This window comes from Lissotriton helveticus, chromosome 1_2 (assembly GCF_964261635.1).
Source record: "Lissotriton helveticus chromosome 1_2, aLisHel1.1, whole genome shotgun sequence".
In the NCBI taxonomy this organism is placed as follows: Eukaryota; Metazoa; Chordata; class Amphibia; order Caudata; family Salamandridae; genus Lissotriton; species Lissotriton helveticus.
Window position 1 is genome coordinate 53,724,760 of NC_136058.1, and position 15,238 is coordinate 53,739,997.

A 15,238-nucleotide genomic window follows, 5' to 3' on the forward strand; every position below is an offset into this window, starting at 1 on the left:
CTTGTACGGTGGTAGGCGGACTCTTTGTGTTCTTCCGTCGAGGAAGGAGGTGATCCAGTCCAGTGCCTTCTCCTGGATTCCGATGTTGCTGAGGCGCTGTACTAGGGTGCGGTGGCAGACAGTGTCGAAAGCCGCGGAGAGGTCCAGGAGGATGAGGGCCGCTGTTTCTCCGTTGTCCATCAGAGTTCGAAGGTCGTCGGTGGCGGCGATGAGGGCGGTCTCGGTGCTGTGGTTTGCCCGGAAGCCGGACTGTGATGGGTCGAGGGATCCATTCGTCTCGAGGAAGGCGGCCAGCTGTTTGTTGACGGTCTTCTCGATGACTTTGGCCGGGAACGGGAGGAGCGAGATGGGACGGTAGTTCTTGAGGTCGGTGGGGTCTGCTGTGGGTTTCTTGAGGAGAGCGCTGAGTTCGGCGTGCTTCCAGCTCTCAGGGAAGGTGGCGGAGTCGAAGGAGGTGTTGATGATGTCCCGCAGGTGGGGTGCGAGGACAGCGTCGGCTTTGCTGAAGACGTGGTGAGGGCAGGGGTCAGTCGGAGATCCGGAATGGATGGAGTTCATGGTGCGGATGGTGTCTTCGGTGCTGATCGGGGTCCAGGTGCGGAGGATGGTGGTGGGTGGCGTCGTTGCGGTTGTGGCTTGCGTTGGTTGGTTGCTGAAGCTGTTGTGTATGTCCGTGATCTTGTTGTGGAAGTAGGACGCGAGGGAGTTGCAGAGGTCTTGCGACGGGGTGATGTCGTTGTTTCCGGCGCTGGGGTTGGAGAGCTCTTTCACGATGTTGAAGAGTTCCTTGCAGTTGTGTGCGTTGTTGTCCAGCCGGTCCTTGTATTCATTTTTCTTGGTGGCGCGGATCAGTTGGTGGTGTTTCCGGGTGGCGAGCTTGAGGGTGGTCATGTTGTCCGTCGTTGGTTCCCTTCTCCAGGCTTTCTCGAGGGCTCGACAGTTCTTTTTGGAGCACTTGAGTTCGTCGGTGAACCATGGTGTTTTTCTGCTGCAGGATCTGCTGGGCGGGGTCCTCAGAGGGGCGAGTTCGTCCGCGCAGTTGCTGATCCACTTCGTGAAGTTGTCGGCGGCCTGGCTGGGGTTCGCTGAGTTGGCGGGAGGGTGCTGGCTCAGGGAGGCGGTGAGCTGGTCGGCTGTGATCTTGTTCCAGCTTCTGCGAGCAACCTGTTGCTGGAGGTGGTGGATCGTCGTTCTTCTGAAGGTGAAGTGGACGCAGCTGTGGTCCGTCCAGTGGAGTCCTGTTGCGTGGCTGAAGGTGACGTCTTTGCTGGATGAGAAGACGGCGTCGAGTGTGTGTCCGGCGAGGTGGGTGGGGGTGGTCACCAGTTGCTTGAGTCCGAGGTTGTCGAGGTTGTCGAGCAGGGTGATGGTGTTGCGGTCGTTGTTGTTCTCCAGGTGGAAGTTGAGGTCCCCCAGGAGGATGTAGTCGGCGGAGGGGAGAGCGTGCGGGCTGACGAAGTCGGCGATGTCCTCGCTGAATCGTGTGCGCGGTCCCGGGGGTCGGTAGATCAGGGTGCCTCTGAGGGTGGTCTTCGGGTCGGTGTGGATCTGGAAGTGCAGGTGTTCAGCGGTGGTGAGGGTGTCATCGGTGTTGGTACTGATGCGGATGGTGTCTCTGTGGATGATGGCGATGCCTCCTCCGGTCTGGTTGTCGCGGTCTCTCCGGGTGATCTTGTAGCCCTCTGGGATGAGGGCTACAAGATCACCCGGAGATCCCCAGATCATACATGTTCGTACTTTCTGTTTCGCTGCTGCACGCATGTGCTTGTTAAACCAGATATTCTGTAAGCTGTCTATCATTGCCTTTTCTCCCAAGTGTGCTGGACTATGTCCTGTGTTTATGATTACTTGTACCATAGCATCTGGAAGAAACCATGTGCCTTTTCCCTTAGTCATCCAACCTTGTTCAGTCTGGACCCCTCCTTGTTCAGTCCATTTCTTGATCTCATCTGCAGTGGCATGTGTCTGTATGTCGAGTACATCTTGAGTGGGATCCCTGACTGTCATACATGTTGTCAGTAATGGTACCTCTGTCCTTGTCGTGTCTGTTGGTGTCTGGGCTGTCTGGGCTGTAAGTTTAGCTGTTCGGTCTGCCAGGTCATTACCCTGGGAAATGGTGTCTGTAACTTTGGTGTGAGCTTTGCACTTCAGGATAGAAATGGCTGTAGGTAAATGTATTGCTTCCAACAGGGCTTGAATGAGCTGGCCGTGCTGGATCTTGGTCCCATGGGAGGTCAAGAAACCTCTCTCCCTCCATAAGACCCCGAAATCATGAACAACGCCAAAAGCGTATTGTGAGTCAGTATAAATGTTTACTTTCAAGTGCTTAGCTCTTATGCAGGCTTGTGTCAGAGCGATGAGCTCTGCTGCTTGTGCTGATAGTGTGTCTATTTTCTGTGTCTCTATGACTTTGACAGTGGTCACAGCATAGGCAGCTACTAATTCTCCTGCACTTGTTCTCATGCATGATCCGTCTACATAGAGTGTTAGGTCAGGGTCTGGAAGTGCAATATCTGTCAGGTCTTGTCTTGGTTTCGTCACTATATTCATTACTTCCACACAGTCGTGTGGCGGTGCATTTACTGTACTTGAGGGCAAAAGTGTTGCAGGATTCAGAATATTACAACGTCTGATCTCTATCTGTGGTTGAAATAATGTCAGTTCATATCCTGTCAGTCTTGCTACAGTCAAATGTTGTGTCTGTGTCCTGTTTAAGAGAACCTCCACTGCATGTGGAACCTGTACTGTCAGAGGGTGTCCCAACACTATCGAGTCACTTTGTCTTATGGCTAGGGCTGTTGCTGCAACTGATTTCAGGCACGCAGGCAGAGCCTGGGCCACTGGATCTAGTGTACTAGAAAAATAAGCGCAAGGCTTGTGTTTTCCTGCTTGATCTTGTGTGAGGACAGATAACGCTGTTCCATCTCGTTCAGTTACGAAAAGCATAAAAGGTTTGCTGTAACATGGAGTCGCTAAAACTGGTGCTTGACATAATGCTCTTTTTAATTCCTCAAATGCCAAGGTATGTTCTTGTGTCCAAGGGAGGACAGTCGAAGTGGCTGCCTCCTGTGTTGTCAATTGTATGAGTGGTTTGGCTAGATAGGCATACTGGGGAATCCATTGCCTACAGTATGAAGTGAGGCCAATAAATGCACGTACTTCTTTCTGTGACTTGGGCTGTGAAAGGTTAGAAATGAGCTGTATGCGTTCTCATGTTAGTTGTCTACCCTCCTTGGAAAGTAAGTGTCCAAGGTACACCACTTGCTTTTCACAGAATTGCAACTTGGAAGGGGACACCTTGTGCCCCTTGTCAGCCAGAAAATGTAAAACTGTCAGTGATGCATTTGCGCATTCTGGTTCTGAACGTGCTGTAATTAGGATGTCATTTACGTACCGTAGTAGAGCAGTGTTGGGAGGCATGCTAATACTGTCCAGCTGTCTTTTTAATGCCTGACTGTAAATACTAGAACTCATTGCAAGAGCGAAACTCCTGCCAATTATTCTGTTTACACTACAAGGGAAAAACTATTCAATTGCAAGCATGCCTTATCTGAAGTCAATGAAGCTTTCTGTGCTGGCTGTAAGGAAGAGCAACTTGACCCCCTCCTTTTATAAACATTTCTCCCCGGCTCATCAAGTTTTTTTTTCTACACTGCCTTCCCCTTCATAGTGATGTCACCCACAGGGCTGTTAGTTTATATCAACAAATGTCCGCGGAAAAGTATTGGAGTACGGCCAATAATAACAAGACAGGCACTGCTCGGTGCTCCAAGAGGGAAAAGCCCTCCCTTTACAAAATATCATTCCCCGGGAGCCAGGCCACTTCAAGGTCGAAAAACACATTCTCTGTAATTCAAAACATATCTGTACCCAGGCCAGAGAGCTAACCAACATTCTCTAACTTAACTGAAGCAAATTTAAAACGTGATAAAAAGCATCCTAAAATCAGTAATTAATAAGGACATATTTTATTTCGTAACCTAGACACATGCTAGCATTTTAAAATAATTATATCATAAAATATTGTTACTAGCTGCAAAGGAAAAAAAAGAAACAGAACAACATGACATGGAAACACATCACATTTTACTTTTTTTAAAATAACATGTGATACACCATAATTTTGCATTGCAGAACCAAGATTTTCATAATTAAGTGTGCAAGCTCTTCTATTCTACCTATTAAAAGGGCCAGATTCATCATTTTTCAAAGAACCATGTTTTCTAATTGAGTTTAAAAAACCATGTTGTCTAATTGAGTGAATTAACTGTCACACGCTATTCTAAAGGGCAGCTTGCATTGGGAAAAATAATGTATATTTTGTAGAACAAATTTTTATTTAAAAAAACACACGGTTGCATTACACTAATTAAAAGCACATTCTATGATGGGTCTGTTTTATATTTCCTTCTCAACCGTGAAAACATTAAAGCACCCTCCGTGCAAACCCTTATCTCAATCCGACTGGTTTATTTACAGCTTACCGACCTCTGAGTCAAACACATTAAATCAAGTGTTCCAAGGCAAACCCACACAAATACACGAACGCATGTGAAATAGAATGTTAAATGAACACTTCTTTACTCTCCATGCAAGACGTTACCATTCAGTCAGCAAACTGACAAAGCACATAGGCAGACCCAGCAACCAATGAAAAAGTTAAATCAAACCATCATTCATCTAAGCACTCACTGACATTTAGTGTCAGCTCACATAACCATGCATGTTAAACAGCATGTTAAAACAAATACTGCCTTCTCAATACAAGATATTAACTCTTTGGCAGCTGAAGCACAATCTTTCCCCAATGACTGCAGTACATGGGAAAGTCATGAACCCATCTCTCCACGTTATCACATAACACGTACACACATCTTCAAAACGTTTTCTCCAAGCACTTGAAAGGGATCCAGCTCTCTCCTGCCTAACGTAATGATAACATGCTCTGCACAAACCATAACTACATGGCGCTATTCACAAGCCATATTCACAAGAAACTCAACAAGTTATAATAATGACATGCTCTTCATAAACCATATTTACAAGGAGCTATTTACAAGGAACTACACAGTAAACTTATATAGCCGATGGGGGAGGAGGGAAATCTGCGTTTACGTAGTCCGGTGCGGGCTCTTCTAGATAGGAGGAAATAAAAGCCTCTGATGCTGTCGGCTTCTTTCTACATACTCTAAAGGGTACAGGTGGTGGCGTTCGCGACCTACGGGGTGTTTCTGAGGAGGTCACTCTAGCTAGTTCTTCTGAGAGGACGGGATAAATGCCAGTAACGACGGCATTTCTTTCTCTATCAGTCTGTTCTGTTTTGACCCGTTCCCCCTCCTCCCGTAGTTCTTTTTCTTTGGCTTTTTCCTCTGCTTGTTTAGTTCTCTCTGCTTTATTGAATTATTTCTCTGTTCTACTATGTGACTCTTTGCGCCATAATTCAATGGCATCTTTCTGAGAGGGTCTTGACTTCTTTTTCCATAGCGCTTCCTCTACTCTCATAATGCATTCTGAATCCCATGTTCCTGAGATAGGCCATCTATATTTCTCCTCCAGGTCCTTTGTATAGTCTACCCATAAATCTAAAAACAAGATGGCGTCTAATCCATGCTTATTATACATATAATGACCAGGTGTGTCTCTAGGCGAGATGTTAACTGACTCTTCTAGTATACCTTTTCTGGTCCCTATCTGACGCAATTTTGAAAACAGTGGCATGTTGAAACCAACACAATGGAAATACAATACACAAAAATAGACTGAAACAATCAACAATCATTCACACTAAAACATCATAACATTAAAACAAACATGATCTAAACCAATACAGAGAACTAAACATGTACTTGAAAAACTATATGCACTGGAATACAGTACAACCATACCGGTCTCAAAAATGAGACACGTCTTTACTGTGCCCACGTTTACCATGGACCCGTCTTGACCGTGCTCGTGTGAACGAACCCGTCTTTACCGTTTTCACGAATAACGTGAACACGTCTTGACCGTGTTCATATAAAATGAACCCGTCTTGAAACTTTATGCATTCCCCACAGTGGTACTCACCGGGAAGCAAAACTTGAAACTTGAAGGCCCCGGACTTCTACGCATCTACGTCCACGTCTACGCATGCGCCTCGGAACGGGTGGACCTCTGGAAACCTCGGACCTTGCTCTCTCACAAGTCGGGCTCTGGTTGAGATGATCCGCAATCCTCATCGCCTCGTATGGATGCCTGGTCACAGTCCGTCCTCCTCCTGGGCCTGAGGGAGTAGCGGGAAATCCCGATGGCGTGTACACTTTAAAGTCCGTCACGGCTGTAGAAGGGGGCAAAGCTGGACCTACAACTCCGGCGCGTGGGGAAAGGGATATGTCCCTGTAAGGGCGCCAAATTAATGTGGTAAATAAAATATTACCCTGGCATAATTTCTAGGCATTAACAATTAGCATGTATCAAATGAGAGGCAGAGAGTCCGTGGTGTCCAAGTTAAAAGGGCTTTATTCCAATAACTCGAGTTAAGGGAGAATCTGTTCCATCACCACTGAGGTTCAGGAAGGGTCTTCTAACATTATTTACAGAGAACAACACATATATACATTTTTCCTTGTACATAGGGAGGAGCGCCCCAGGCAGAGCATGAAAGAAAGAGATAAGAGCATGTGGGCGTGCATGAGGGTGTACACTTGATGAGTCACAGGTGGGTGATAGGTGGGTGGCTACATAGAGGAGGGGTTACATGGCAGGCTGGAACTTTGCCCTACTTGTGCACGCAATTTGAGCATGACGTGCAATTGACGTGTAACTGGGAGGAGAGCTGACTTTCAGTCTAGTAGAGGGATCTTTAGTGTCAAGGCGACCAGCATGTCTGGTACTAACTGATATCTTAAGTCAGGGGATGTATTATCTGAAGCAAAGGTTGCTCATCGCTAAGAATCAGAAAAAGCATATATTTCTTCGTTCATTGTGAGCTTTCTATGGGTGCAAGCACTGTGATTTACTTCAATGGAGACAGAGAGGCTAGGCCCTATCTTCCGCGGACGGGTTCTGTTTACCTTCCTCACTGGGCAGGAATGTGACTCTGTACAGTAGGCAGATAACTGTTATTCATAATACTATCTTGGCAACCCTTGCTGGGTCTCTTTCAGCTGAGTTAGAAGTATTTTATTTATTTATTTCTGGTATTTGTAGAGCGCGACACTCATCCCATGGGATATCACGGCGCTATAAAAAAGAAGACTACTGAAACTGTGCTGGGGGGTTAGTTTTTTGCAAAGAGGTGAGTTTTTAATTTTTGGCGGAATTGGAGGTAGTTGGTGGTGTGTCTGAGGTCCACAGGTAACTCATTCCATCTTTTAGCCGCCAAGTATGAGAAGGCGCGTCCGCCAGTCCTTGTTTTGTAAATGCGCTTGGATTTCGCCAGAGCTGAGTTGTTGGATCTTAGATTCCTGTTGGGGATATAGAATTCGATTTTCCCTTGAAGGATGGTGGGGCCCGTTTTGTGAAGGGCTCTGTGCGCGTGGCAAAGTAGTTTAAAGGTAGCCCTCTGACGCATTGGTAGCCAGTGAAGCTTCTTTAGGCATGCAGAGGCCGAATCTCGCTTGCCTTTGTTACAGACCAATTTAGCCGCCTGGTTTTGTAGGATCTGTAGGCGGGAGAACAGTTGCTCGTTCATCCCTTCGAACAGGGCATTGCCGTAATCTAGGCGGCTAACCAGGAGGGCCTGGGTGATTGTGCGTCGACAGTCCAAAGGTATCCAGGAGAAAATTTTTGCCAAGAGTTTGAGAATTGCAAAACCTTTGCCCCAGAGTATGCGTATGTGGTCTTTCATGGACAGGGCGTCATCCATCATTATGCCAAGGTTTCTGGCGTACTGTTTCGGGACGGGGGCTAATCCCAGAGACGGTGGCCACCACGTGTCGTTCCATGAGAGTTTGGCTCCTCCGAACAGTAGTATCTCCGATTTTCCGGCATTTAGTTTTAGGCAGTGGTTGCGCATCCATTCTGCCATTTCGGAGAGACAACTGTGTAGTTTTTTCTTAGTTGTTTCCGACCCTTCATCCATTGTCACCATCAGCTGAGTGTCATCGGCATAGGAACATATGCCGATGCCCCACTTTCTTCCAATGTCGGCCAGAGATGAAACGTAGACATTAAAGAGAGTGGGGCTTAGTGAGGCCCCTTGTGGGACCCCACAGCCGATGGGACAGGGTTTTGAGTGAAATTGGCCCATGCGCACAGCTTGGGTGCGATTGCTAAGGAATGATTTAATCCATCTTAACGCTGTAGATTGCACTCCTTTGCTCAAGAGGATGTTTATTAGGCAGTCGTGTGATACCGTGTCAAACGCCGCTGACAGGTCTAGCAGTATCAGAGCCACAGATCCCCCTTGGTCTGTGATGCATCTGACACTGTCCGACACTGCCAGCAACGTTGCCTCGGTGCTATTGTTGGCTCTAAAGCCGGTCTGGGTGGGGTCCAGAAGTGAATTGTCTTCCAGGTATTTGGATAGTTGTATGTTAACCATTTTCTCCAAAGCCTTGGAGAGGTAAGGTAGCTGGGAAATTGGCCTGTAATTCTCCGGGTTGAGGATGTCGGATCCGGCTTTCTTCAGGAGGGGGGTTACAGATGCGTGCTTCCAAGTATCTGGAAAAGACGCAGTGGTGAGGGACTGGTTAAAAAGTTTGGTGATGAAAGGGCAGAGTGTCGGAGCAATTTCAGAAAACACGAAATGAGGAGATGGGTCTGCAGGAGAGCCTGACTTGATTGTCTTTAGAACCGATAATACCTCATTTTCGGAGAGTGGTTGAAAATTGGTTAGCCGTGGAAGATTGCCTGTGTCTGGATGGACATCATCTTTGTCTGATGCTGGCGAATTTTTGTCGGGGTTGTCGGGCAAGAAGGGGGAATGTGAGGGGGTAAAGGTAGAGTAAATTTTATTAATCTTCTCGACAAAGAAGGTACTAATACGTTCGCAGGCCTCAGTTGAGGGGGTAAGGGTTTGTGAGGTGCTGGATGGATTACTAAGCTCCTTAACAATTTTGAACAGTTCTTTTGCGGAGTTGTGATTTTCATGGATTTGTTGCGTGAAGAAAGCTTTTTTCGCATCTCGAATGGCAAGGATGTATTGTTTCCGCTTGATGACATAGTTTGCTCTGGTTTCTGAATCTTTGGTTTGTCTCCATCGATGTTCAGTTTTCTGGCATTCCTTTTTGAGGCTTTTAAGGAGAGGGGTGTACCATTTTTCCCTGGTAGTTGTTTTTTTTCTTAGTTCCCGCAGGGGTGCTAGTTTGTCTAACGTTTGGCGGATTCTAGTTTCTAGCAAAGTGAGGTTATTACAGACGGAGGAATCATCCTGCAATGTGACATCTATCTCAAGAAAGTGATTTTGAAAATTGGAGTCATTGATTAGTCTCCAGGCTCTGTTGGTGGTGAGGGGGGTGGATCTAGACTTCGCGGATTTACCGAGAAGTTTGAAAGAGAAGGATAGCATGGAATGATCAGACCAGGACAGGGGGAGGATTTCCTTCATGGTGGTCGACTCAATATTAGTAAAAAGGAGGTCCAAGGTGTGTCCTGCTGAGTGTGTGGGGCCCTCAACCAGCTGCTTAAGTTGCAGGATTTCCATGTCATACTTCAACTGTGACGATCCAGGGGCATTAGTATTTTCATAGTGGACATTGAAGTCACCAATGACCATATAATTTTTGTGTTTCAGGCAGGATGGAAGCAGTTGGTTCAGTAATTTGGTGCCTATGCTGGCTTGTTGTCCTGGCGGGTTATAGACAACTGCACCGGCTAGTATGATGAGGTTCTCCACAAGGATTTTAAATGGTAGAATCTCATGTTCGGGGTAGACAATTGTCGTTTCCGTGAGACATGTTAGGTGATCTCTGAAGATCACAGCAACTTCACCTCCTTTTTTTTGACTGTGTATATTTTATGTGATTATTTTGTATTCAGGGGGAAGGGCGTTGGCCAGGTCTGGAGCGCTAGTGTCAGATAACCATGTTTCGGTGATAAAGACCAGGTCAGGGGTCCTAGATGTCAATATGTCCCAGATGTCTAGTGCATGTTTAGGAAGGGATCTGGCATTAAAATATAGGCATTTCAGTTCCAGCTGATTACTGGTGGGAAGTGTGTGATGATCGGTGGGAAGTTGACCCAGGCTTGACCATCGGCACGAGCGGCAGGAGATAGGTCCATAAGATAGGCCAGGGCCAGTTTGGATGCATGGGTGCGATCTAGCAACCGTGGTGATTTTGTTAAAAGCTAGTAAATCATTGCGAGTGTAACAGATGGGTTTGACCGTGGATGAGCTGGAGCCTGTAGGGGGTATAGCCCCTAGTCCCGGTCGGTCGCGGACGGGCGCAGACGGGCTTGCCTTAGGCGCGCCTTCGGCGCGCAAACGGCGCTCCCGCTGCGCTCGTCCGCTGCGCTTGCGAGGGAGGCACATTAGAGAGTGAAGAGGTGGGCGTGGCCTAACGGGTGGGCGTGGCCTCGCGCTAATCAGCGAGGGCGTCCGTGTAATCTTTGCTTCGGTGCAGTGTTAGATCCGCTGTTTAGTGGGGAGCCTGCAAGGCGGTGAACACAGAGAGGAGCTCTGTTAGAGGTACAGAAGGTTTTTAAAATGAATTCAGACACAATATTACAATTTTAAAAAAACGAGTCACAGCACCTCCGGCTTCCGCCTCAGAGGTCTTCAGTTTCTGGCACACGCACTGTCAGCCAGCGCTATTCATAGGCTGAAGGTGGGAGGTGGGCATGGCCTAACGGGTGGGCGTGGCCTCGCGCTAATCAGCGAGGGCGTCCGTGTAATCTTTGCTTCGGTGCAGCGTTAGATCCGCTGTTTAGTGGGGAGCCTGCAAGGCGGTGAACACAGAGAGGAGCTCTGTTAGAGGTACAGAAGGTTTTTAAAATGAATTCAGACACAATATTACAATTTTAAAAAAACGAGTCACAGCACCTCCGGCTTCCGCCTCAGAGGTCTTCAGTTTCTGGCACACGCACTGTCAGCCAGCGCTATTCATAGGCTGAAGGTGGGAGGTGGGCGTGGCCTAACGGGTGGGCGTGGCCTCGCGCTAATCAGCGAGGGCGTCCGTGTAATCTTTGCTTCGGTGCAGCGTTAGATCCGCTGTTTAGTGGGGAGCCTGCAAGGCGGTGAACACAGAGAGGAGCTCTGTTAGAGGTACAGAAGGTTTTTAAAATGAATTCAGACACAATATTACAATTTTAAAAAAACGAGTCACAGCACCTCCGGCTTCCGCCTCAGAGGTCTTCAGTTTCTGGCACACGCACTGTCAGCCAGCGCTATTCATAGGCTGAAGGTGGGAGGTGGGCGTGGCCTAACGGGTGGGCGTGGCCTCGCGCTAATCAGCGAGGGCGTCCGTGTAATCTTTGCTTCGGTGCAGCGTTAGATCCGCTGTTTAGTGGGGAGCCTGCAAGGCGGTGAACACAGAGAGGAGCTCTGTTAGAGGTACAGAAGGTTTTTAAAATGAATTCAGACACAATATTACAATTTTAAAAAAACGAGTCACAGCACCTCCGGCTTCCGCCTCAGAGGTCTTCAGTTTCTGGCACACGCACTGTCAGCCAGCGCTATTCATAGGCTGAAGGTGGGCGTGGCCTAACGGGTGGGCGTGGCCTCGCGCTAATCAGCGAGGGCGTCCGTGTAATCTTTGCTTCGGTGCAGCGTTAGATCCGCTGTTTAGTGGGGAGCCTGCAAGGCGGTGAACACAGAGAGGAGCTCTGTTAGAGGTACAGAAGGTTTTTAAAATGAATTCAGACACAATATTACAATTTTAAAAAAACGAGTCACAGCACCTCCGGCTTCCGCCTCAGAGGTCTTCAGTTTCTGGCACACGCACTGTCAGCCAGCGCTATTCATAGGCTGAAGGTGGGAGGTGGGCGTGGCCTAACGGGTGGGCGTGGCCTCGCGCTAATCAGCGAGGGCGTCCATGTAATCTTTGCTTCGGTGCAGCGTTAGATCCGCTGTTTAGTGGGGAGCCTGCAAGGCGGTGAACACAGAGAGGAGCTCTGTTAGAGGTACAGAAGGTTTTTAAAATGAATTCAAACACAATATTACAATTTTAAAAAAACGAGTCACAGCACCTCCGGCTTCCGCCTCAGAGGTCTTCAGTTTCTGGCACACGCACTGTCAGCCAGCGCTATTCATAGGCTGAAGGTGGGAGGTGGGCGTGGCCTAACGGGTGGGCGTGGCCTCGCGCTAATCAGCGAGGGCGTCCGTGTAATCTTTGCTTCGGTGCAGCGTTAGATCCGCTGTTTAGTGGGGAGCCTGCAAGGCGGTGAACACAGAGAGGAGCTCTGTTAGAGGTACAGAAGGTTTTTAAAATGAATTCAGACACAATATTACAATTTTAAAAAAACGAGTCACAGCACCTCCGGCTTCCGCCTCAGAGGTCTTCAGTTTTTATGCGAGGTCAGAGATACGTAACTGCAGCTTTCAGTGTGCCAGGAGTCATGAAAACCCTAATTCAGAAAGTGGCTCAGACTGAACCACAAAAAGGGTTTGTCGTGATTTATTTAAAAGTGCACAATGCAAACACATGGGCCTTAAATGCTAACTTAATATTTCTTACATGGGTGACTTGATGACTGGCATCCTTAATGCAGGACGTGATTGCAGAGGCCTTGTGATTCAGGCCACTGAGAGAAATATGCATGGGTGACATGCACATATATGTAACATAGGGTACACGTAGGGGGCATCTTGGTCAGGCAAAATTTCATTTTCCTCAAGTCCAAGGCTTCTTTGGAGGGAAGGTATGGATATAGGTGAGTGAATACAGGCTCACAACTCCAAATACGTGCAGTTGCAGCAATAAATCATTTTTCAGCCAAATTCTCACATTTTATAAAGTCAACAGCATTCCAACGATGCAGCGCTAATTAGCAGTTATTTCCCTTAGGGCTGACTAGCCCAATACCATTCTTACCTGCACCTCGCTGGCACAGAGAGGCAGCAGATGAGTCAGGTGAGTTCTCTGCATCAAGCCCAAGTGGGTTGCACTCAGGGGTCTCAGAGTTCAGACACACGTCCATGCCTCCGCAATAACCGAAGGTTCACAGCCACTCCTCTCTACTTGTTCCTTCTGTGATGGGGAGGGGTGGAGGTGCAAACATCCTGGTGGTAATCCTTTATCCTCGGCAGGTGTGCAGGGTCCCAAGTGGCTTCTCTCCTCTCAGTGAAGACTGCGGCCTGGTTACATGACTTGCTGGTCCCACTGACCCTCTCTGGAATACGGGATCACTATGTCCTCATGATGCACAGGCTCCAGCTTGATCGGCACAGCTAAGTCATTGGCGGCGCCCCTCCTGGCATATGGGGTAGCAACCCACTGCCACGCATGGGCTTCACTACACAAAATTTGTCTCACTACAACCCCTCCTTGCATATGGGGTTTGCGCTTCCCAGAATGCAAGGGACCCGGCCCCATCGGCACAAAGATGCACACAGCTCAATTCAGGACTGCTCTCCTTTGGCATACAAGGGTCGCTGACTTTATTCTGCACATGGATCATGACCAGATCAGTGCAACAGCTGTCTTATCTGACCTCACAAATGGAGTCCACTTGTCAGGATTCCCCACTGGAGCTTGCTCCCTCCAATGCTCTCATATTCCTCAAAGTGCACACTGTTCTTTGCAAGTAGGCAGGTGCTCCAGGCTCCAGGGCAGGTGGTTTTGGATTCCCTGGATGATGTCTTCTCACCCAGCAGGGAGAATTACAGACATTGGCGCCCAGTCCAGAAGTCTTACAGAGCTTTCTCTCCTCTGGCTGCTTGGCATATTACATTTTTGGGGGTCTCAAGCTCACCTTCATATAGTCCATTTCCAGACACCAAATGTGATTTAGAGTCTGAGTTGTTGAAGTTTATGTTGAGGGTCTGCTTCTTTTGAAATGCCCATTCCTCTGCCCACTCTTCCTCTTAAAAGCAGTCTGTCACAGCATGAGTGACTCCAAAGCTCATATCTCCACAACATAGGCCATGGGAGTGACCAGAGTTCACACCTGTATGCCAATCACAGTGATATATCTATCAAACGTTTAGCCCAGGACACCAGCCCTAGTCTTTATGATTCTCTTCTCATCCAAATCTCCTTCCTGAGAAGGGCCCAAGCTCCTTCCTTTTGACATTTTGGAGAATCAAAGAGCACCCTGTGAAGTGTACAGGGGAATGAATCCCCCTTCTAAAGTGTGTATTTCACCCAGCTTGCAGGAATGCAGCAATGCACAAATCTGTCTGGGGGACTGCTCTACCACCTTATGTTCCATCATGCGACCTGGGTCTCTCAAATTGGAACTCAGGGCTATCCATGTCTTGTACCATCTGTAGACACACATACACCCAGTGCACGTACACCGCCTACACACACTGCACAGCACTGCATCCTTCATGTACTGTTCCAGACATACATTTGACATGCACAAACAGCACAGCACTGTATCCTTCTTGTACAGTACACTCATTGGCAAGCATACATCCAGCACATGCCTTTACAATGGATGCACTGCACAGCAGTACACACCAAACCGATGTAGGCGAAGAGTGAGTCAAGCACACAGCGGTGGAACTTTAAAATGAGTGAGCATGTAGGCCTCACTCCAGGTTGGACATAGGTTAAAAAGGATGTGTTCATTCCTACTGATCACTACATGGAATGCTGCCACCTCTGTGTTTGTGCTGTTTTACTCCTGGTGAAATACGAAGGCATAAAAAAGTGATTGATGGAATGCTTGAATTAATCTCAGCCACAGGTAATTACTCAAGCTGCATCTAAGTTCATTGTTATATTGCACACCATGCCACCTCTGTTTGGACCCAACTGTATGCAAAGCAGTCTTAAACCTTGTTAGGCCTGGCATCCTTGGTGTGGTTTACCCCGAACTTTTTGCCTTCCAGCCTCCCGTTTCGCTGACTTGTTGATGCTGGCTTTTGGACTCTGAGCACTTTACCACCAATAGCCAGTGATAAATTGCTTCCGCTTGCTCCTTAAAACATGGTAGAGTTGGCTTATACCAAATTGGCATATTTAATTTATTAGTAAGTCCCTAGTAAATTGGCACTACCTGTGCTCAGGGCCTGTAAATTGGCATTACCTGTGCTAATAATGGGCTTGAAATATTGATTTCACCACCCACTTAAGTAGCACTTTAAACATGTCTTATGTCTGCCATTGCAGCCTGTGAGTGCAGTTTTTAAACTGTCATGTCGACCTGG